Source organism: Mustela erminea, unplaced genomic scaffold, assembly GCF_009829155.1.
Source record: "Mustela erminea isolate mMusErm1 unplaced genomic scaffold, mMusErm1.Pri scaffold_56_arrow_ctg1, whole genome shotgun sequence".
NCBI classification, from domain to species: domain Eukaryota; kingdom Metazoa; phylum Chordata; class Mammalia; order Carnivora; family Mustelidae; genus Mustela; species Mustela erminea.
This window is the reverse complement of record NW_022476416.1, coordinates 1,385-25,264: the sequence shown is the minus strand read 5'-3', so window position 1 is coordinate 25,264 and position 23,880 is coordinate 1,385. Positions and strand designations below refer to the sequence as shown.

Genomic DNA, 23,880 nt, shown 5'->3' with positions numbered 1-23,880 from the left:
AAGGAACAGAAAGCATCAGGGGACAGGTGGGACTGCTGGCTGGTCTCCACCTCTCCCAGAGGGCAGAGGCCGCAGAGCTTCTGCAGGCTAAGCAGAGACGTGTCAGAATTACCTTCCCAAAAAGAAGGCAGTAAAGGAGGACTTCAAGCAGCCACAACTGCCAGCAGGCCTGCGACCTCCAGATATCAGGGGCTTGACCATGACCGTGTTGGTAAGCAGAACACACAAGTGCCTTCTGGAGCGAGAGCAGACAGCTTAACGCTGCTAACTGGTCCTCTCACTCTTCTCTGCTCTGAGCAAGTGATCCTGAAAGGCATGGACAAAGTTGGTCAGATTCACTGGAGAAAACACGAGCCAGTGAAGACGTCCCGGCTCGCACTGGGCCTCCCTCCAAAGGCTGGCTGCCCCACCCCTGGCACCTGGGTAACGCTGCTCTGGGGCCATCCACACAAAACGATTTACGCACCCCCCACCCGCAACACACACACACACACACACACACACACACACACACACACGCTGCATCGGGCTTTAGGAACCTAACTCAAACGCACCCCTAACGAGCAACCCCTCAGGTGTGACTCGGTTGGACACTCCCAGCAAGGGAGGGAAGGGCACCCCCCCCCCCCGTCCTTGCCAGCGGCAGGGTGCCGCCTGGGCCTCCGCCTCATCCTCTCCATCCGCGGGGAAGTCGGAGCGGCCCCCACCAAACACCACCACGCAACCAGATTGATTCTCGCACTTCAAATCCCCGCTGCCAGGGCCCCATCTGTGTGCTGACGCGAAAAGCCGCCCTCGAGCAGCCGGCCCGCGGAGAGTCTAGAGTTCTCCCGGGCCCGCGCTCAAGCCTCCGCAGGCCGCCCCCGCCCCCGCCCCCGCGGGCCGCGCCTTACCGCCAGTGTCCTCGAAGCGCGGGGGCGGGCGGTCCCGCAGCGTGGCACTCCAACCCGCGCTGGCCTCGTCCTCGTCGGACTCCTGCGCTTCGGGGGCGACAGTTGGCGGCGGGGGGCCGGGGCGCTCGTGTTCGTCGTCCGAGGAGGCGGCCGAGGAGGAGCGCGAGGCGGCAGACGTGCTGTAGAAGGGGTTCCCGCCGCTGTCCGGGCTGGACTCGCCGAACACGTCGTCCCAGATGTGCAGGCTCTCGCAGCGCGCGCGGGCCGCCTCGAGCAGCGCGGGCGCCCTCCTCCGCGCGCTCCCGCCGACCTCGGCCATGGCCCCGGCCGCCGCCCGCGCGCCCGCCCCCCACAGCGCCTCCCAGCCGCACGCGCCGGGCGCCGGGCCCCGGTCCCGCGCCGCGGCCCGCCGCCCCCCACCAGCGCAGCCCGCAGCACAGCGCCCGCCGCCCCGCGCTCGGCCGGCCCGCCGTCTTGGCCGCCTCGGGCCCAGCGCCCGAGGAAGCGCCCTCGGAGCTCGGGCGCCACAGGCTGCAGGCCGCGGCGGGACGCAGGGCGCGCGGGCGGGAGGCAGGGGCCGCGGCCGGGCCCAGGCGCCGCCGCTACCGCCGCCGCTGCGTCTCCTCGGCGCCCGCTGCGTCCCCGCGCGCCCTCCCGCGGTACCCCGCGCTTCCTGGCCGACCTTCCCGGGCGCGAGCCGCCAGAGACAGACCCCGCCTCCTCGCACCTCCCGCCCGCCGGCCAATGGGGAGCAGGCCGGGGCGGGGCCCGCGCGGGGCACGCCCCACACCCCTCGGCAGAGCTGGGCGAGGAGAGCAGCGGCGGAGGCGGCCAGGGGGAGGGCGGCCGGTGGCTTCCTCGCCTGCGGGACGTGTGGCCCGGGACGGCCACCCGCAGGCCCCGCGCGGCCCCGCAGGAGGAAGGGAGGAACCGAGTGGGTGTCGGGGTTTCGGGGGGACGCAGCCGGTCTTCCCGCTGCCGGAGCTTGCTCACGGAGCGTGAAGCCGGCGCTGTCGGTCCCCTTCCGCAGTCGGCGCGGGCGGCGGCGGGGAGCTGTCCGCCCCGGTGGTTCTGAACCAGGCGCTGCGGAAATTCCAGGTAGGCGCCGGGCCCAAGGGTCACGATTCCCGCGGCTGCTGTGGCTGCTGCTGCTTCCGTGCTCCACAGCCGGCTGTGCCTTGAGCTCTTGCAAGCACAAGGGCTCTCTGGCTTCCGGGAGCCTTGCTCTAATAAGGAGCCCGCCACCCAGGTTCATTCCTGGGTTCAGGTGGTGACTCAGTCTCGCTTCAATACCCCTGTAATTTGAGGGGGTCAACATCCGATCTTAGTCATTCCTCCCGTCTTTGACCTTTGACATTTTTAAACTCAAAATATTCATTACCTTCCAAATATTAATTACTCTAACACCACCATTGCAACATCTTCACCCATACATTGACACACTTGTCTGTTAAAATACGGCACAATCACCCAGGCTTCAGTGTTCTGATAAACAATAGATCAGAAGGGTTTCATCCATCCCTCTGCCTTGGCCAGGAGTGCGTGGCATTTATTCTGTTGATGACGATACACATGATCAGGCGTTTCTTGCTCCTCTCTCCCTCTCACAATAATGCAATAAGTCACAATGATGGTAATTGGGCCATAAAGTCACTTGCACTCTGAAATAAAATAAATCCACAGAGATGTGAAGGGCTTGCAAATCCTACTGGGTATTAACTAAATAAGGATTACACGAAAGGGAAAGGCATATTGCTATTTCATGCATAAAGGATGCAGATGCATAAAGGGTGAAGATGTTGGGACCACCAGCTATGGTCAGTTCTAACAGCAGGTGAGCAGCTTCTGCTCTCGCCCTCCCCTCGCAAGCCCCTGTTTCCTCCTCCCAAACCAGAGTCTCTGTACCAGCATGAATTCCTGATCATCACTGAAAGATGATATATAAAAAGGAAAGGATTCACATGACATTGCTTTGTATATGAATTGACTGATATACGTGAAATTGTTTGCAAAGCATTTCAACTCCGTTGGAAGAATTGTGTTGATGAGGGAGCAAGAGGCTGGCTGAGAACAAAGCAAAAGCTGGCGCCTTGCACCCCCCCCCTTTCATCCGCTCCCCTCCATCTGTGTAGCATTCCTCAGGCACCCCTGACCGCCATAAAACGATAAATAGTTATCTTGCAGAGATCACAGTCCTGCAAGGTAGGAGTCTCCTTTGGTTTGCAAATGTCCTTGAGATTTAGAACAAAGAAGTTACCTTATCAATAGCCCTAATGTCACCCTCCCCTCCATGAGAAACGGAAGGAGGCGGAGGTAGAAGGAAAAGTAAATAAAGTTAAATTTCTTCTAAACCTAAATCTTATTAACAAGGATGCTTGATAGCAGGAATGGAACATTCCACCAGACTTCCAATTGTCTTTACTCGATAACAACTAAGCCTTCAATATCCTGATAGTATTCTAATAAACCACCATTTTGCACCAATGACGTCTTAAGAATTCTTTCTTTAGTCGTCGGCTCCAAACCTCCTCACCCCACCGAACCTGACTTAGGTTCTGGGACTTCATCATTTTTGGCGAGCCAGGCAGGAGGCTTGTGAGTCTTTACATTTGGACTCTGAGCTTCGGTGCAAAATTGGTGAGTACTTTCTCTCCTTTTCCTGTACTCTCATTCCAGGGCTTTTTCAAGGAGTATGGTCTTATTGGAACACTTGCAGGTCAATTGCTCAGGCTGTAATCCTCTAGCCCGTGGCTACTCTACGGGGAGGAGAGCTTCTGCCTTTTGGCTGTAAGCTAGTACCCTGGCCGGAATGGCAATAGGACCCAGAAACTTGATACCCTTTCTTTATTCCTGTTCTTATAGAAAGTTGTCTCTCTTGGGCACGGGACAGCCACCTAAGTCACCAGGACGGCTGCCAATCTTAAGACTCCCGTGTGAGGTTTCCTCCTGATTGATCTAATGTGATCCCCTCCACATCCCTGGTCTAGCCACTTCTGGCCGCGAGACCTCCACTGGGAGCCGGCCGAAACCAGTACCCGATTGAATTAAAATGCAACCGGGGACCGTTTCCTAGGGAAGCTGGCTGTAAGGGCCACATGTGTTGGAATGTCGCATAGACCATGATGGATTTCAGTCTTTACTGTTTCTCGTCAGTGTCTTCTGCAAACCGCCTAAAGCTATGAAATTGAGTAATTTCCCTTGCCAAAACTTCTCTAGCGTTTTTGTGGGTTAATATGGCAAAACAGTATGCAGTCTTAAGGACAGACAATGGCATGGTACAAGCATTTTAGTCCATTCACCAGGCACCCATCTGTAGCCTAGGATGCGATGGGGAAGTGGAGGGACGCCGGCACCCCTCCAGAGCCTCTTACGGCAGGAATGCCTTCTGGGGAAGGCAGGATGGTGATCAATAGCGTATCTTGAGGGACGCCTCAGGTTGTTTTTGACACCTAAAACCTCTGACATACCCTGTGTGGGACGCCACCCAGGAGTCGGGGGAATTTATGGTAATGGACCTTCATTACTTTTCTGGAAGCATGGCCTCAGTAGGCTTCTTCAGTTCCCAAGGACTCCACCTTGGGGTGCCTTTTAACCCACTGGAAATGATTTGGATTGCAAAACTTAGGAAAGGACTGAGCTCCTGTAACACTGCATGGCCTCAGTGGGATCTATCAGTTAGATCTCTGCAGGAAACAGGGCAAATGGACCTAGGATACCTTCACTGCTCATACCTAGGCCTTTATTGCTCTGCACCAGGACCCTGGACTAGGGCTTTTGCGGAATGTGTTTGCCCAAATGAGTCAGCTAGTAAACTTTCTCCTGACATATTGGATGGAAATTACGTAAATAAGCCTTCTTCTAGTAAACCCAGGTTGCTGGGCCATCCCTAGCAAAGGGGATTCTGGCTTTATTTCTCTCTGTTTCTCCTAATAGATGTGGGAGCTTCTCCCTCACTCACTTCCCGTGTTAATGCTATAGCTGGAGCCAACTGGGGTTGGTCTAACTCGAGACAGAGACCATAAGGAATATTCCCAAGCAGCTGCCGAAACTCTCTTTGTTTCGGGGAAGTTTCCCTGTGTTCTCTGGCCTGACTTGGACTGCCTAACCCCTCCCCCCTGGCTGATGGGAAAGCATGGCGTCTGCTCCTCTGTTGGGGCTTATGAGCTCTAAAACCGGGAATCTTTTCTCTGCCTCCTGGCAGCACTTTGTTTCCTGTTTTCCCCTTCTGTTTCTGCACCAAGGTGCGTGCAGCCTGCATGACTAGCCTCTAGATCATGCACCACAGCTCCTTCTCTTTCCACTGTCAAGGAGCAAGAAGAGCAGCCCCTGGACCTAACACTCCCCACTCCAGATCTTCCCACGCATGTCTCAGGTAAACATTCAAAGTGGAGTGGGCCCAGGTGGAACATAAATCACTATTGGAACTAAGTTAAGTTTGTTGGTTTAATTAAGATAAGATCTGTCTTTGAAGTTAACAGCAGTAAATGTGAAGCTTTTATTCTATCAAAGTTTACTGAAGGTCAGATAAGCTTGTGTTACTTGTTAAAATTTGTTAGCAAAGAAATAACTAAACTGATGGTTAATTGTCTGTCTCAAAGTTTTAATGGGTAATTGCTGAAGTAGCTTTCAAAGTCTTTGGTAACCTGAAAGTTTTAAAGTTTTGCTTGGATGACAAATGGAATTGAATTGTGGACATCTAGGTCTTAACCAAGCAGGGTAAAATGCTAGGTCGTTAATTACAGGATGGAGGTTTGTGCTTTTGACTTCTTACTGCAAAGAAACTAAGAGAATCTAAATCTGTTGGTAAACTTGTTTTCCACTTAACTGATTCATAAATTGCCACCTGAAGAATTCTGTTGTAACAGTTCACAATTGGTTAATACTTAGTCTTCATTAGAGATTAAGGTGTTTCTAAGAATACAAAGTTCTGCTTAGTGTAACTAAGACTGATGGAAATAAAGGGAAACTCTGTATGTAGGAAAGTAAGAGATATGTAAGAAAGATTGAAGGAATGGGAATACATTTTGTTGAAGGTAAAGGAAGGTAATTTTGTCCTAAATGAGATGGTTGTTTGGAAGGAAATGGCTTGGGACAAAACCTGAATGCAAAGGAAAGTTGTAGAAGGTTTGTGAAGGGAAATCTTCAGAAAAGGAATTTTAGCTATGGTCAAGAATGAACTAAGATTGAAATGAATGGGTTTTAAAGGTACATTGGTACAAGACTGAAATTGTCTCTGTTCAAAAGGACAATGTTTTCTTAGATCATTTGATCTGCTGTTAAGAAAATGTAAATGGTTTTCTCTTTGCCTGCCCAGAAAAACCAGTTTCTATGATCAGTTTTACCAGGTGTTTAACATCCCTAATTATATTTAGGCATGTGCTTTAAAACTTTCTAAGATTTTAGCAAATGTTGACAAGATTTAAATCGTAAATCTCTTTAACTCAGGCTTTTCCTTGGTATGTGAAGTTGCTCATGAAGTACTACTGAACTAGTGATAAACCTTGGGTTACATTTGGGAAAATACTATAACTATTCTAGAGATTCTACGCACTTCCTAAAGTTTTAACGTTTTGAGAGATCATCGCTTGATACTGTAATTATGGAAATGTTATGTATCACAGAAATAACCTGATTTCCTTGCAGCTAAATTGTAAAATCCTGTGTCTCTTTAGCTCTAACCATATCCATTCTGAGTTTTTGTCATTTATAATTGTTTTAATTCTCTTGTAAAATGAGTTTTATCTTCAAGGATATTCCTATAAAGGACTTTCAGTACAAATACAGATATTTGATATACTTGAAAATCCTAAAACTGAAATGGGTAAGAATTTCCAAAACTGACTAAAGCCGCATTCACCAAAATTAGTAACATGGGACTAAATGACCTAAAAGATTATAGTGTTGTGTCTCTTAATGTTTTGTCTTACTTTAAACATTGCTGGTTCTCTCTTATGTTTGCTCTTCCAGACTAGGGATACTTTTTCTTAACTTATCTGTAACTTACAGAGATGTGAAAGTGCTCAAAGCATTCAAGCTTTTCTCTCTATCTGAACCCTCTGAAACCAAAAGGTCTTAGTAAGTATTCTTTCTTCCATGGCAATCAGTCATTTGCATAAGTTCAATAAGAATCTGTTTTCCTTGTAATTGGAAACACTGGTTATTTTACCAAGGCTTTGACTGGGATGTCATATTTGAAAAGACTCAGATATGAGCAGACAGTTTAAAGGAACTAAGGTTGACTTTATGAAACCTGGAGCCATAAAGCCCCTTGGGACTGTTGGCCTGATACCTTGCTTACAGAGTTCCCAGCAGCCTCACCAGGTGAGTAAAGAATGTCACTCCTTGGTAGGTGCGGTCTCAGGAAGAGGAATTCGCCCAAAGGTATTGCAGGCATGCCTGATGGCAAGTACAGGGCTTGGCTTCTGGCCCGGAGAGGCTACTAAAAGTTCAACCTAGAGATTCCTTATACAAAGTTCCAGCAAAGCAGATTCTAAAAGATCTATTGATCACACTCACTGTTCTTGCTGAGCTTATGTAAATAATGGGCAGAGTTTGTTAAAACTGGACTTGTTTCACAAGTGAATTAGTCCTGATTTGGCTATCTCTGTAAATGAGGGTTATTTTAGAGAGCAAAATTATGTTTTAGTAACACACCTTTATGGATGTTAAATTCTAGATTTGATTGTCTTTAAATGTTTACCTAAGCTAAACAATTTGAGGTAAACTTCAGAGAAGTTACACAATAACTTCTTTAGTCGATCTTACTGTTTTGTGGGGATATTAGCAGACCCCACGGCACATGATTAAACAACTGGAATAATGAAATTGCCTAAAAGCCAACCTGTCTCACTCCATAGGATTAACGATGGACTTGTGGAGATAATGGATGACCCCACTTTCTTTATGAGTCGATTGGATGATTCATGGGGGACTCCCCTTATCTCTTGACAAGTTTTCTCCCACTTGACAATGATCCTCTGTAATCAGGATATTGTTAAGGTTGGACCACTCAAAGGTCTTCTTATTGGTTTCATCCCTTAGTCATATTTATCCTAGAGGCCACCTCTGTTGAGGTGCAATTGCAAACAGATGCTTTAGCTAAGCATAGAACAGCCCTCATAAAAGGAGCCTCAAAGCTTACTATGGAACAGCCCTCCTATAAAAGAGCCTCAAAGCTCACTATGGGACAGTCCTTGACTGTAATGATGTCACATCAGGTCCAGATTTGTCTTAGAAGCCAAAGGCCACCAATGGATGATGGAGGCCAACTTATTAAATACTGGGCTACACTAACAGATATGCCAGAAATAATACTTAAAACTTGTCAAACTTTAAACCTAGTTACCTGTATGCCTGAACCTGACCTGTACTTCTTTCTCTATAGAGCAAAAGAGGTTATTGATCTTGCTTACTCTATTTGTCCAGATTTAAGATGCCCCTGTTAAAAATACGACTGACAGTTGGTTTTCTGATTACAATAGTTTTCATAGAAAAAATAAGAACAGCTAGGTATGCTATAGTGCTCACTAGCACTTTGCAATTGCCAGAGCCTAAGAATTAACATTTATACTGACTCCAAATATGCTTTCCTGGTACTACATGCCCATGGAGCTATTTGGAAGGAAAGGGGATTGCTATCAAGCCATAACTCCCCAATCAAATATGGGCCTAAGTTACGAAACCCTCCTTATCGCTATACTAAGGATGGTGTATATCAAATCTAGGATGCATATTTGTATTTCATACCCACACCCATTGGACAGCTCACTCAAAATGCAGTTTTATGCTAGGAACAAAGAAATCATACGAGTGATACTTGGGCAAAGAACACACGATATCTGGGATGGCTATCACTAGAAATGTGTTCCCAAGTAATAGTACTCCAGGCTACTGACTGGTTTGCTACTGACTGGGCAAGGCGACCTGGCATCAGATGGCCAGCTCCAAATGGAACCCACTGGATATGTGGAACCAACCTGTGGCCCTAGCTTCCTCCAGGGTGGATAGGTCGCTGTACTTTAGGATTTGCCTGGATTCATGGGCGCATTACTAAAACCATTGCAACCCCAGCTAATCTCCCCAACTTGAAACAAAGATGGACACGATCTGTTTTTAAATGGTATGATCACTTAGCATCCATTTTTGTTCCATCTGCGGGACTAGAGGATGTCATGTGGCATGTAGAAGCCCTTAATAAATATACTACAAAGGCACTCAATGACTCACTGAACAGCATCTCCCTACTTAATACCGAAGTGTCACAAATACGCAAGGCAGTCCTACAGAATAGGATGGCCTTAGATGTCCTGACAGCAGCACAGGGTGGCACATGTGCAATTATCAAGACAGAATGTTGTGTGTACATTCCAGACTATCACAAAAATGTAACAGGACTAATAAAAGACATAATACCCAGATTAAGGCCCTACAAGATCCTTCTCTCTCTCTCAGTGAATGGTTAAGTTCCTGGTTTGAAGGAGGACTATGGCCAAATCTCCTTTTCGGGCTTCTCATTCTTATCGCCTTATTAACTTTAATATGTTGCTTTATTCCATGTTTCTCTACTTGGTGCCGAGACTCCATTGCTACAATGACTTCACCACGACAGACGATCCTTGTTGCGCGCGAGGACGCCTCTTCACTGTCAGCGCTGGATTCAGCTGCCTCTACCTTTCGTAACTCCCCTATACGTTCCTACCCTGATCAATATTGACCCGAGCAGGTACGGACAGCTCTACGCCCCTATTCAGCACGAAGAAGTTACAGAAGATGAGACCTTCCACCTTCAACCACCTTAAAGATTTAAGGGTCAAAATTGTTCAGGGGGGAATGATGAGGGAGCAAGAGGCTGGCTGAGAACAAAGCAAAAGCTGGCGCCTTGCACCCCCCCCCTTTCATCCGCTCCCCTCCATCTGTGTAGCATTCCTCAGGCACCCCTGACCGCCATAAAACGATAAATAGTTATCTTGCAGAGATCACAGTCCTGCAAGGTAGGAGTCTCCTTTGGTTTGCAAATGTCCTTGAGATTTAGAACAAAGAAGTTACCTTATCAATAGCCCTAATGTCACCCTCCCCTCCATGAGAAACGGAAGGAGGCGGAGGTAGAAGGAAAAGTAAATAAAGTTAAATTTCTTCTAAACCTAAATCTTATTAACAAGGATGCTTGATAGCAGGAATGGAACATTCCACCAGACTTCCAATTGTCTTTACTCGATAACAACTAAGTCTTCAATATCCTGATAGTATTCTTTGCCCCAATAGCCCTTCTGAACACCCCTTTGTCCTCACCTACCCAACCGTGGGGTATATAACATGCCCACCTTCACAACCCGGGGCAGCAGCATCTCTGCCTGCCCACAGGCCCTGTCCCCGTGCTTTAATAAACCACCATTTTGCACCAATGACGTCTTAAGAATTCTTTCTTTAGTCGTCGGCTCCGAACCTCCTCACCCCACCGAACCTGACTTAGGTTCTGGGACTTCATCAGTGTCACAGAAAAGAACTGGTTTCCAGCACTTCTCTATACTGTGTTAACCAGGGAAAGATTCTGAAGAGAGTTGATACAGGTAATCAGACTTAAAAAAGTCAATGACACATAGATTGAAGACGAAAAGTAAGACTGCGTAGCTCAAGTTCAAATTCTGCAATTAGGAATTCTGTAATACTCCTGTAAAATTTAATGATATATATTTTAAAAAATAATTGAAAGGGATCAAAACACTGAAATACATAGGCAAGAACTCCTTCTCTTCTCCAGGCAGCCAATGAAAAAGTCAGCAGCTAAAGTGAGTGTGTATTTTAAAAACAGTGGCTTGCTTTGCTACCCAGAGGAAGCAGGAAGTAGAGCAGTAACAGTTACAAGGATGGACACAGTCTTCCATTGTCCCAAATCTGCATTTGTATGGTGCTAATCCCAAAGAAACCTTAGAGTCTTTGTGCTTATGAGCTCTCAAGTGCTTGTAGCTCACAGAGCATGCAACACTGGGAGAGGATTATATGGCCACAAAAGAAACAGACTGGGAAATCAAATTGTTATCCAAACCCTAGCCCAACAAAAATGGGATGGCTATGTCCATTTAGAATCAAGGGTTTAGCAACCAAGTGCTACTTTGTTTAAACAAATGTTTCCGACCAAGAACAGTAAAAATACTTCAGCCTTTACACTTGATCTTAGCCAAAAGGCCGAGAAGCGAAGGGCTGAAAGGAGGAAAGGGAAGAAAACAACTGGAAAACAAAAACCAAAAAACTTTCCCATCTGCTTGGCAACCTCCTACTCGATGCTATGATTATGGTTCTACATCATTAAGTTTTACAAGTTGAAGGAGCAGGAGGCTGGCTGAGGACAAAGCAAAAGCTGGCGCCTTGCACCCCCCCTTCACCCGTTCCCCTCCATATGTGTAGCATTCCTCAGGCACCCCTGACTGCCATAAAATGATAAATAGTTAACTTGCAGAAATCACAGTCCTGCAGGGTAGGAGTCTCCCTTGGTTTGAAAATGTCCTTGAGATTTACAACAAAGAAGTTACCTTACGTTTGATAGCAGGAATGTAACATTTCACCAGGAGACTCCCAATTGTCTTTATGTTAGTGCCTCATTAGAGGGAAATTGGCCTTGGCTTGATAGTAACCAGGCCTTCAATATCCTGATAGTGTTTTTTTTCCGCATGCGTGGGCTAACCGGCCAGTTCTGCTTCTGTAAGATTGCTTTGTCTGCTTTTGCGCGCGGGTCCCCTGACCCAATCCACTGACGCCAAGTATGCCTGTTCAAACTGTCAATCAATCAGCTCAGCCCCACCCAAAACTTGTTTGTATCTGTCTATAAAAATCCTGCACCGACCCAGCTCCGGACCTCTCGGCGTTATCGGCAATGAGCGGCGCAGAGGTCCAGGTTCGAACCTGCAATAAACGACCCTTGTTGCTTGGCTTTGACTCACGTCTCTGGTGGTCTTTTAAGGTGGGGGTAATATTCAGTTGACATTACAAAGTAATGTTGTCTGGGAGGATAATTATAGAACCAGCATTATACTGAGATCTTTTGACTTTGAGTCATTTAAACACATCTTCCAAATAATACAACTTTGTAATCTAATTAATTTTAAGATTAATATTGAGCTTTTGGTTCATAGTCTGCACAAAAGGCTCCAGGGTAGTAAGAACAATCCATTTCTTTAGTAGATTCCTTAGGCTTTGTTAAGCCAGAGAGGTTCATGCTCTTGTGAAACTGGGGATAATAGCCATATTTCATTGAGTCTTGGCCTCCTTTCCTGGTATAGTTTAATAAGAAACAAAAAATGCTACCATTCAAACTATGATACAATGTTTTCTTTTCATTAATATTTTAATTTAAATGTATTCAAAAAGCTCTTTGGTAAGTATTTAGACAGATTTTTATTACGTATGGCCTTAATGCATACATAAAAATAAAAGTTAAAATTTTTGGTTAACGTTTTTCCAAACCTCACATTAAGAATCTCACTACTTTTATTTACTTTCTAACTGAGAGATTTCAGTGCACAGATTTTTCTCACAATATGTTCCTCTGAGCCACCCAGAGCTTCTGTCATGCTGCACTTAAAAAATTATTATTAGACATATAGCTGACATTCAATGTTAAATTAGTTTCAGGTGTACAACATAGTAATTTGACAATTCTATACATTACTCAGTGATCACCACAGTAAGTATATCATCACGTCACCATATAAACTTATTATAATATCATTGGCTGTATTCCCAATGCTGTACTTTTCATCTCCAGATGAGAACAGGAAATTATTTTATTTATTTTATAACAGGAAATTTGTACCTCTTAATCCCCTTCACCTATTTCACCCATCCCCCATTCACCTTCCCTCCCATAACCACCAGTTTGTTCTTTGTATTTAAGAGTCTATTTCTGTTTTTTTTTTTTTTCTTGTCTGTCCACTTGTTTATTTTTTTAGATTCCATATAGAAGTGAAATTACAGGGGCCCCTGGGTGGCTTAGTGGGTTAAAGCCTCTGCCTTTGGCTCAGGTCATGATACCAGGTTCCTGGAATCGAGCCCCGAGTCGGGCTTTCTGCTCGGTGGGGACCCTGCTTCACCTGCCTCTCTGCCTGTCTCTCTGCCTACTTGTGATCTCTCTCTCTCTCTTTCAAATAAATAAATAAAATCTTAAAAAGAAAAAAAAAGGAAGTGAAATCATATGGTATTTGCCTTTCTCGGTCTGACTTATTTCTCTTAACCTAATACCTTCTAGATCCAGCCATGTTGTCACAAATGGCAAGATCTCATTCTTTTTTATAGCTGGATAATATTCCATTATATATCTATATACACCATATCTTTACCCATTCATCTACTGATGAACACCTGGACTGCTTCCATATCCTGGCTATTATAAATAGTGCTGCAGAAAACCTAGGAGGGCATATATCTTTTTGAATCAAGTGTTTTTATTTCCTTTGGGTAAATATCAAGTACTAGAATTACTGAAGCATATGGTAAATCTATTTTTAATTTTTTGAGGAACCTCCATACTGTTTTCCACAGTTGTTGCACCAATTTACATTCCCACTAAAAATGTACAGAGGTTCCTTTTTCTCCACATCCTGGCCAACACTTGTTCTTTCTTGTCTTTTTAATACTAGCCATTCTGACAAGTATAAGGTGATAGATCTCCCTGTGGTTTTGATTTTATTTTCCTGATGATGAGTGATATTGAGCATCTTTTCACATGTCTATTGGATGTCTGTATGTATTTTTTGGAAAAATGTCTATTAAGTCCTCTGCCCATTTTTCAATTGGATTATATGTTGGGGTTTGGGTTTTTTGGGGGTTTTGTGTGTGTGTGTGTGTGTGTGTGTGTTCTTTACATATTTTGGTTATTAATCCTTTATTATATTTATCATTCACCACTATCTTCTCCCATTCTGTAGGTTCCCTTTTGGTTTTGTTGCGGGTTTCCCTTACTGTGCAAAAGCTTTTTATTTTGTTGTAGTCTTAATAATTTATTTTTGTTCTTGTTTCCCTTGCCTAAGCAGACATACCCACAAATAATGTTGCTAAAACCAATCTCCAAGTGATTACTGCTTATTGTCTTTTAGGAGTTTTATGGTTTCAGGTCTCTCATTTATTCATTTAATTTTTTTTTTTAAGTAAGCTTTACACTGAATGTGGGACCTAAACTCACAGCCTCAAGAATAAGAGTCGCATGCTGTACAGGCTGAGCCAGGCAGGCACACCTCAGATTTCACATTTAGATCTTTGATCCGTTTTGAGTTTCTTTACGTGTATGGTAAAAGAATGTGGTCTAGTTTCATTCTTTTGCATATGGTTCTCCAGTTTTCCCAACACTGTTTTTGAGGAGACTTTCTTCTGTTACATATTCTTGCCTCCTTTGTCAAAGATTAATTGACCATATAATTGTGGATTTATTTCTGGGCTCTCTATCCTGTTTCCATTGATTTCTGCGTATATTTTCTCCCAGTACCCTACTGTTTTGATTACTATAACTTTGTAGTATATCTTGAAATCCAAGAAACTGATACCTCCAGCTTTGTTCTCCTTTCTCAAGATTGTTTTGCATGCTGCACTTCTTATAAAAGTATTCTGAGGTCATCCAAATTGCCACCCCTCCGTTCTGCTTGGTTTGATGCTGGTGGGGTTTCTCTTTTTTTTTTTTTTAATTTCCTTATCTGAGATTTTCATATAATAACCAGTTTATTTTCTTTCTTTAAATGGTCCTCAAAAGGCCTGTGGCTTGGCATGCCAAGGGATGTAGATGATCAGTTGTGCCCTAGGAGCAGTAACCACATGGCACAGGGTCAAGCTGTGATAACTTTATAGGGACTTCCACCTGCTCAGCTCCAACTATAAGACAATTCCTGACATTGGAGATGTGAAAGAAAATGGGAGGGGAGGGGCATCTTAAAATCCATAAAATATGGCATATTGTCTCCTGTTTGTACTTTTACAATTTCTGATTTTGCAAATGGCCAAGCTGCCGCAGGGAACAAAAATGAGGTCCTAAGGTGGCAGAGACTGACCTGGCCAGCCCTGTACTGCACAGGCTATGAGTTACTGGATCAGTATGAATGGAGAAAGCAGGGGTGAGTCAGGGCAGCTGCTGCCTCTCCCTACATTGCCTTCATCACCCACAAGGAGGGGGCCCAAAGCCAAGGAGGACCTCCTGGAACTGAGACAGGGGAGGGGGAAAGAAAGATGAACGATGCCACAGCTGCTGAACCATGACCAAAATATGGGGAAGAAGGCTGGAGGCAAATGTGCATGGTACACCGTGACATTTGGAGTCCTAGGTGACATAGAAGCTTAAGGATCCAACCTTGCTCAAACTGATTTTACATGATGATTTTATCTACTAATCAACCCAGAGATGCAGAGAATGAAATAGGGCAATACTATAGAAAATGCTTGAGAGAAATCTCTCTTATGATTGAGATAACCTGATATTTCCATTGATTCATTCATTCATTCATTCATTCATTCATTCGTTCAACAATTATGCACTGAGTATTATGTATCAAATCCTCTTCTGAACACAGAATAAATCAGGAAAAAAAACCCCACAAATACCATTTTTATAGCACATGCATTCAAATAGAAGAGAGAGAACAGACAGTAAATAAATAAATATATAATATGTCAGCTGTTGATAAGAAGTCAAAAGTAGAGAGGGACAGAAATTATGTTGATTGTGATGGTGCTGGTGCTGGCTGTGTGTGCAGTTAGGGGAGATTACTCTGATAAGAAGACATTGGCAGATCCTTGAGTGGATCCAGAGAACAAGACGGGTACATTTAAGAAGAGGAAACAAGTGCAACCCCCCAAGGGAGGCACGCACTTGCTGTACTCTGTTAGACACTAAGGAGGCTGGTGAGCGGAGGCAGAGACAGCTGAGTGAAGAGGTAGGAGATGAATTGAGAAGGAAGTTGAGTGTTAAATTTTGTAAGACTGAATTTTGTATTGAGTGAAGTGGGGAGCCATTGGAGATCTTAGAGCAGAGAAATAACAAGGTCTGACTTTTGTCTTAAACGGATTGCTTTAACTGCTGAGTGGAAAATAAACTAGAACAGAGCAAAAATGGAATCCAGAAGACCAGATAGGAGACTATTACAATAACTCAGGCTATAGAAGACGGTGGTTTGGACCACAGTGGGAGTAACTGAAGTGTGGAGAACTGGTCAGATTTAGAATATATTTTGAAGATAGAATCCACAGCTTCTACCAAAGAATTAAATGTGGGCAGTGAAAGAAAGAGATGAATCAAGAATGACTCTACAGTTTCCTGTTTGAGCTATTGCAAGACCAGCAGAGCTCGAGAATAATAAGAGCTTGGTTTTGAACATGTTGGGTTTAACTCATCTAGGTAGATCTGGAAAGCAGGCAGTGGAAGAAAGTTCAAAATCCAGGTCTGGACTGGAGGTTTCTGGGATTCTGTGGGTCTTCTTTCCTTACCGATTTTTCTTTTCAAGATTTATTTGAGAGAGAGAGAGAGAGAGCAGGAGCACACACATGCAGGGGGAAGAGACAGAAGGAGAGGGAGAGAATCTTAATCAGATTCCCCGCTGAGCATGGAGCCTGACGTGGGGCTCGATTCCATAACCCTGAGCTCATGACCTGAGCCAAGATTCACACGCTTAACCACTTAGCCACCTAGACACCCACCCAGTTTGTTTTTCTTTCTTTTTTAAAAATATTTTATTCATTTATTTATTTGACACAGAGAGAAAGAGAGAGAGAGAGATCACAAGTAGGCAGAGAGGCAGGCAGAGGGAGAGGGAGAAGCAGGTTTCCTGCTGAGCAGAGAGCCTGATGCGAGAGCCCGAGACCCTGAGACCATGATCTGAGCTGAAGCCACCCAGGTGCCCTCAATTTACTTTTCTCAGTGAAGTCATCAGAATGGTCGGTCATCAGCTGTATCTGATGGAAGGTGTTCAGTTCTCACTCTGAACAAAATGGCTGTACATTAGAATCACTGGGAGAATTTTAAAAGCACACTTATATCCAGACCCTAATTGGATATTAATCTAATTGGTTCTACACCAATTAGATCAGATCCTCTGGAGGTGGGCACTCCTGTGTTTTAAAGTCTTCCAGGTGATTCAAAAGTGTGGCCAGTGTTGAGAAGCCCTGGCTTAAGGTTGGAGGAAAGAAGATGTGAAATAGTCAAAATATTTCACAAGAAGAGTGGAGATTCTGTCGGTCAGAGAAACATACTTGGATTTGTGGCTGAGAATTTAATGTGAAGGTGGCGCCTGGGTGGCTCAGTGGGTTAAGCTGCTGCCTTCGGCTCAGGTCATGATCTCAGGGTCCTGGGATCGAGTCCCACATCGGGCTCTCTGCTCAGCAGGGGGCCTGCTTCCCTTCCTCTCTCTGTGATCTCTTCCCTTCCTCTCTCCTACTGTGATCTCTCTCTGTCAAATAAATAAATAAAATCTTTAAAAAAAAAGAGAATTTAATGTGAAAGCTTCCAGCATCGTTGCTTTTCTCACCAACCACCTTCAGCTGCCAGGGGCAGACGTAGGGTGGACAGAGGGTTGGGTTTTTACCAAGGTGGGGTTTTATCAGGTATGTATGATGTATGATGGAGGTGAGAGTATGGGACAGGGATTATAGTTATGGGAGCGGACTCTGTGCCAGCTGCGGAAGCCTGTGAGAATTTGGGGGAAGGATCAAGAACCACAGAAAATGAAATAGGGGGACGGCTGGGTGGCTCAGTTGGTTAAGCAGCTGCCTTCGGCTCAGGCCATGATCCCAGCGTCCTGGGATCAAGTCCCACATCGGGCTCCTTGCTCGGCAGGGAGCCTGCTTCTCCCTCTGTCTCTGCCTGCCACTCTGTCTGCCTGTGCTCGCTCTCGCTCCCTCTCTCTCTCTGACAAATAAATAAAATCTTAAAAAAAAAAGATTCTCTTCAAAAAAAGAAAAAGAAAATGAAATAGGTAAATGGCTTCTTCTGAGTGACTTAGATAATTAATACTTCTTGAAATAATTTAGTGCAGCCAGACCCCTGAAAAGCAGCACAAACAACTCTGATGAGTGCTTCAATCTACCATTTCTTCCCAGGGCTTCAATCAATTGCTTTCAACAAGTGAACATTGAGATATTTAGAGCAAAGGAAAAAAAATACATCTTGGAAGTTCGCATTTTTTTTTTAAGATTTTATTTATTTATTTGACAGAGACACAATGAGATAGGGAATACAAGCAGGGGGAGTGGGAGAGGGAGAAGCAGGTTTTTCCGCTGAGAAGGGAGCCTGACGCGGGGCTGGATTCTCAGGCCCCTGGGATCATGACCTGAGCCGAAGGGCAGATGCTTAACAATTGAGCTACCCAGGCTCCCCTGGAAGTTAGCTTTTTACATTCTTGGAAAATGGGATTTTGTACATTTATGTCCTTTTTCTGTCCCCTTGTGGATATTTTCCCTCTTGAAACACACCCAAGCCCTGCTCCACAGTTGTCCAGTAAAAGAAAGGGATCTGAGTGCCATCCCCAAAGTTCACTTGCGTTTAAAGGAGAAACAATCCTGGGAAGCTGTTTTACACAAAAGAGTAGATTGCTCAGTTGTAGAAACTCAGGTATTATAAGAAAACGGGAGAGATATTCCTTACTAGAAGGGGGACCTGCTCAGCGTTTCTAAATTCACATTGGTAGATTGTTGAACTGTTGTAGGCTGAGTGTTAAAATCACATCTTTCCCTCCGTTTTCTTACAGAGACAATGATGGTTCTTCCAAGATTGTCTGTGAAAGGCTAGGCACCTGCAAAACCACACATTTGACCTGAGCCATCACCCAAGTAGAATGTAATCCGCTCTCAGATCATAGGAGAAAAAAGAGAGAGAGAGAGAATCCCAAGAAGAAACACTCACGTCAGGATTTTCATCAAATTTAGTGCACGTCTCACCATTTATCTTCATTTGTGGTAATTTTTTAAATAAATACTAATGTCGAATTGCCCTGCGTTACAACGAGCAGCTCAATTATCAGAAAACCACGAGTCTCCAACGTTTGTTCTAATTACTAAAGCAGAAGAGCGGACAGAGTTTAGAAAATTTTCAACAAGGCTTAAACAAGAGAGATTTTCCACTTTTTTCTAATCAGGTCAACATAGATACCACTTTCCCTACAACCTTGTAGGCAGTTGGTATTTTTCAGAGATATCATTTGGTTCTTTATAGAAGGCTTAAAGTTGGAGGTCCATAAAAACGATAATCAACTTTTATGTGTGCCTTCTATAGGCCAGGAACTGTGCTAAATGAACAGTATCTAATTTAATCCTCCTAATAAGCCCTGTGAAGTCAATACTACTGACTATTCTCACTCCAAGGGGGGGCAAAGCAGATGCTTCGAGAGTTGAACTCAGTTTTCCAAGTTCATACAGCTCGTATATGATGGAATCAGGACTTGAGCTCAGTCTAATGCCGGGTTGGACCCTCAGTGGCAGCTACTGTAGTTTTTTTGACCGTCACCTGCTTCCCTCCCCCACCCCCGCCCCCATCTCATTCCCATTTAGGGATAATCAGCCATACCTAAATGACAGTGGCCAGGCAGGAAGGGTGGTTACTGGGTTTAATTATTTATATCCAGGGGGAAGAGCCGCCTCGCCCCATACATTCTGCTTCAGCTCTTGCCCTGCCAGGGGAGTAGCCATCCTTCAAACCATCAGTGTTAATTGCTGGTGAGGGATGAATTAGGCAGCAGGGGTCACACACAGTTTACTAGTCATGCATATTTCTTTCAGAATACCTAAGTACCATTCCCTTGGAGATGAGAAGAAATGATGGGAGGGATGTTAAAAGGGACTCCCAGAAATGTTTCTGGACCAGTCATGATCACTAGCCCTTATGATACTCTTGGAGTCATTTTACTGGTTCTTGAAATGAGTGCACTTGCCCTAGGATGGCTTGGCCCCTCCCAGTAATCAGAAGCTCCCAGGATGGGTCAAAGATTACTTTATTTGCTATAATTCTGCAAGTTGAATGTATCTCTCAGCCATTTCCTGAGAATGCTATTATGGGGCAGGCACAGGGGGATGACTAGGGGACAGAAACCTATCACGTGAGAGGGATCCTATGCTTTTGTATGAAGGAGAAGCCCATTCTCCTTGGTGATGGGAGTTTCCCTTCTGCTCTGACTCCTGCCCAGCTGGGATCAGTGGGGAGCCTCCTCCTTTGGGCGACAGGTCTCTTTCTTTCTAAATCCTCTTTTTTTGGGCCAAAAAGCAAGACTACCCTTCTTTTCATCTTTCAGCTTTTTCATCCTGGCCAACGACACTCAAACACCCTCGCCCCCAATTTGGGCTGCTAGACTATGCCAAGAGGCCACATACTGGGTATATTACCTCAGGCCCAGTGTTTGGACTTCACTGAACCTTAATTGTAACATCTGAGAAGGATTGGGGAGGCGGATGTTGTGAGGATTCATTAAGACAATGTTAAATTTTTATCACGGAGTCAAGGAAGATCTCTTGTTAGGAATGTGTTCAATCTTACCAGGATAGAGGGCAAAATAGCATTTTACATATATTTTTTAATAAAGTATTTCTTTTTTAAAAATTATTTATTTGACAGAGAGACAGAGCAGGAATACAAGCAGGGGGAGTGGGAGAGGGAGAAGCAGGCTTCCTGCTGAGCAGGGAGCCCAATGTGGGCCTCAATCCCAAGACCCTAAGATCATGACCTGAGTGGAAAAAAGACGCTTTAAGGACTGAGCCACCCAGGTTCCCCGCAAAACAGCATTTTTTTTAAAGATTTTATTTATTAATTTGACAGACAGATATCACAAGTAGGCAGAGAAGCAGGCAGAGAGAGAGGGAGAAGCAGGCTCCCCACTGAGCAGAGAGCCCGATGCGGGGCTCGATCCCAGGACCCTGGGATCATGACCTGAGCCGAAGGCAGAGGCTTTAACCCACCGAGCCACCCAGGCGCCCCGCAAAACAGCCTTTTAAACAATATTTTTATTTTTATTTTATACATATATATGTAAACATAGAATTGAATGTATACATATAAATATAATTTGTAAACACATTTGATATATATTTATGTTTATCCTAGGACGCAACACTGCCCTCCTGAGCAGCGCAAGAGGGTGGGTTTTTACAGAGAATCACGACAGCTTGACCCAACTGAAGGGCCAGCCTTGCGCTGCTGCTTAAGAGAAAGCCTTGAGTTGGGAAAGGTTTGACAAATACTGAGAAAAAACAGTCAATTAATATGTTAAAAACACTACCCAACCACAGTATGAACCATTTAGACATAGGGCTTTAATTTTGACTTTAGTCTCCAAAGCCTAGGGGTCCCTGGGGAAAGGGGGCAGAGGGAGAGGCAGGACCAGCTTCTCTGTGGGCCAGGCTTCTGGGGTTGCTCCCAGCCCTGCCCCCAGAGGGAATGCCCCCACCCAGGGCTTTGCTCCCAGAAGGGCCCCTCCCCCAGAAAGCCCCTTCCCAAAGGGCCCTGCCCTTTGGGCAACACCCTCAGAGGTCCCATTATCCACCCCCAACCCCCCCACACCCCCCTACCCCCACCAAGCACCGCCCTCAGAAGGGTTCTAAGGTGAAGTCAGAGTGCTTCTCTCTCAATGTCTAGGAATTACTCAGTTTTATTTTTGAATTTGTGTTTTTTGAGCGAAGTGGGTGATGTAAGGACCTATTTTATATTTTTATATTTTAGCCAGAGGCTTCCATTGAGGTTACACAATAACCTTGTTGTTTAACCCTTAAGCTGTCCCTGCTCCCCTTCTCCCAGGGGACTTACTTAAAAACAAGTCCCGGAAATCAACCTCAGGTAACAAAGCTCGAATACAAGGGTGGGTCAGGCCAGGTAAGACATCTGATCAGTGGAGGGTTGCATACTGTCTCCCTAGCTACCAAGGAGTATGGCTCCCGCCCTTTGTGAGTCTTTTGGGCGCCAATCCTAACCAAGGTGATAGGCTAGGTCAAATGTCTACTAAAAGGTAAGTTGTAATTCAATTGGTCACCTAGCATCACTGTGCAGCTTTCTCTGTGTGTTACAATTTCATTGGCCACCTGTGCATGACCAGGCCCAACAGCATGGCCTATGTCCTTAAAAGCTAGTCCGTAAAGGAGAGAGGGGTCGACTTCTCTGTAAGAAAAGCGGCCCTGGCTGCTCAGTTTGATTCTTGATGCTTGGTGCGAAATAAAGCTTTGTTTGACCTTCGCTTTGTATCAGTCTCGCTCTTTTAATCATGGACCCATTATTGGGGCATAACAGGTGGGACAGTGGAGCACGTACATAGCGGAGGGGACAGCCCACTGTGGGTACCCACCATTCCTTGCCTCCTCATTTGCATGTACTGCTCGCCCTGCCCGGTGAGCACAGCATGGAAATGGACACCTCGTGAGTGGTGGTCAACGAGACTCGCTGACCACATGACGTCTATGACCGAGTCAACTGGAGCTCGCCTTCCCTACAGACCAGAGCTTGCTCTGAGCACCGGCAGGAGGCGGTGGCCTCTTGTGAGCAGCCCCGAACCCTGTCTTGTCCTTTCCCACTCATGTCACCTCCCTGTGTTAGCCAAGCCTTGGAAGTGGTGACTTAGGAGGGAAGGGAAAGAAAGGCAGCCCCCGGCTCCTGATCCTGTCGAGTTCCTTACTCATCAGGAAGCCGAGGGCGGCAGGGTCGGTGGAACAGGTGTGAGTCCCCAGGTGAGGTAAAGATGGCAGAGCTGGTCTTGTGCAGGATTTCCACGGTTCTGATAAGAAGAGGGCACGTGGGTGTGCCCCAGCTGTGGAATCCCTGCGTGAATTATTTAACACTGACATTGCACCCTGCGAAGATGAATGGCAAAAATCATGCCCATAATCACATTTTAAAATTTTTATTTGCTTGGAATGACATTAAATGCAAATAGAAAACAGCAGCCATGCCCCTTCAGAAGACAGACCATGGAGGAAATGAGCTTTCTATTTTAGTACCTTTAACAAACACTTCCTCCCTGTTTTTGCCCAAAGGGCCCTATATCTTCATTTTGCATGGGGCTTGTAAATTATGTAGCCAGCCCTGGGGACAGCTGTGCAGTGTCTCAATGACCCAGTGCGGGGAATGGCAGGAGCCTCCATCCTTGATACAGTAGTATTACACAAGCCCCTGAAGCTGAAACAGAACTTCAGGATAAAGTCTGGGGGGGAGGTCCTCAAATTTCTGAGTCATGGGTTGTCGTAAACAAAATATCAACAGCCGGGTGGCTTAGGCAACATACAATTTATTTTCTCATGGTTCTGGGCGCTGGAAGTCCAAGATCAAGGTGGCAGTAGTGTTCCATTCTTCAAACGTCTCTCCTTGGCTTGCAGATAGCTGTGTTCTCCACTCTGTCTTCAAACGATTGTCCTTCAGTCTGTACTGTCTGTGTCCTAATCTCTTCTTCCTGTAAGCACACCAGTCCTGTTGGCTTGATGCCCACCCCCAGTGAGCTCGTTTTCCCTTTATCACCTCCTTAAAAATCCTGTCTCTGAATACTGCCACATTCTGAGATGCTGGGTGTTAGGACGTCAACGTAGGAATCTGGGGGCATCCAACTAAGCCCATAACCATAGTCAAAACTGGATCCGAAACTGAAATTTAGACACATTTTAAAATGCTAAAAGTGTATATATATAATTTTTGTGGTAGGCCTGAGATGGTTGGTAGGCTGAGATGTATTTGTAACCTTTGAGGGAAACATCCTTTGGAATGATCAAAGAGAGCTTCTATGTAATTCCATACATCCACAATTAAACCCCAGAGCTTTCTAATTTGGAATTTGGCTGTTTTGTGCTTGGTGGTAACCAAAACCAGCCTAGGGCTTTTCTTTTGTTTTGGCAGAAAAGTAGGAGGCAGAGGACTTGAGCATTTAGACATCTTGCTGCTCTTTGGTTTAATCATACTCTACTGAGTTGCCCGAAACTAATTAAGCTCTTGGCTCTGTAGAGGAGAGATGATGTTCATTACATGTCATTGGCCACAATGTTCCTTTTTTTAATTGTTGTTAAC

The 23,880-nt window shown here is 45.3% G+C and overlaps 1 long non-coding RNA gene across 1 annotated transcript; it reads left to right on the top strand.

The window, feature by feature from the left end:
- The first annotated feature begins 1,901 nt into the window (after positions 1-1,901).
- Positions 1,902-21,751, top strand: LOC116584027. Its single transcript, XR_004283027.1, has 3 exons — positions 1,902-1,991; positions 18,605-18,812; positions 20,947-21,751. It is a non-coding gene; the product is annotated as an uncharacterized LOC116584027 (long non-coding RNA).
- Positions 21,752-23,880: the final 2,129 nt, after the last annotated feature.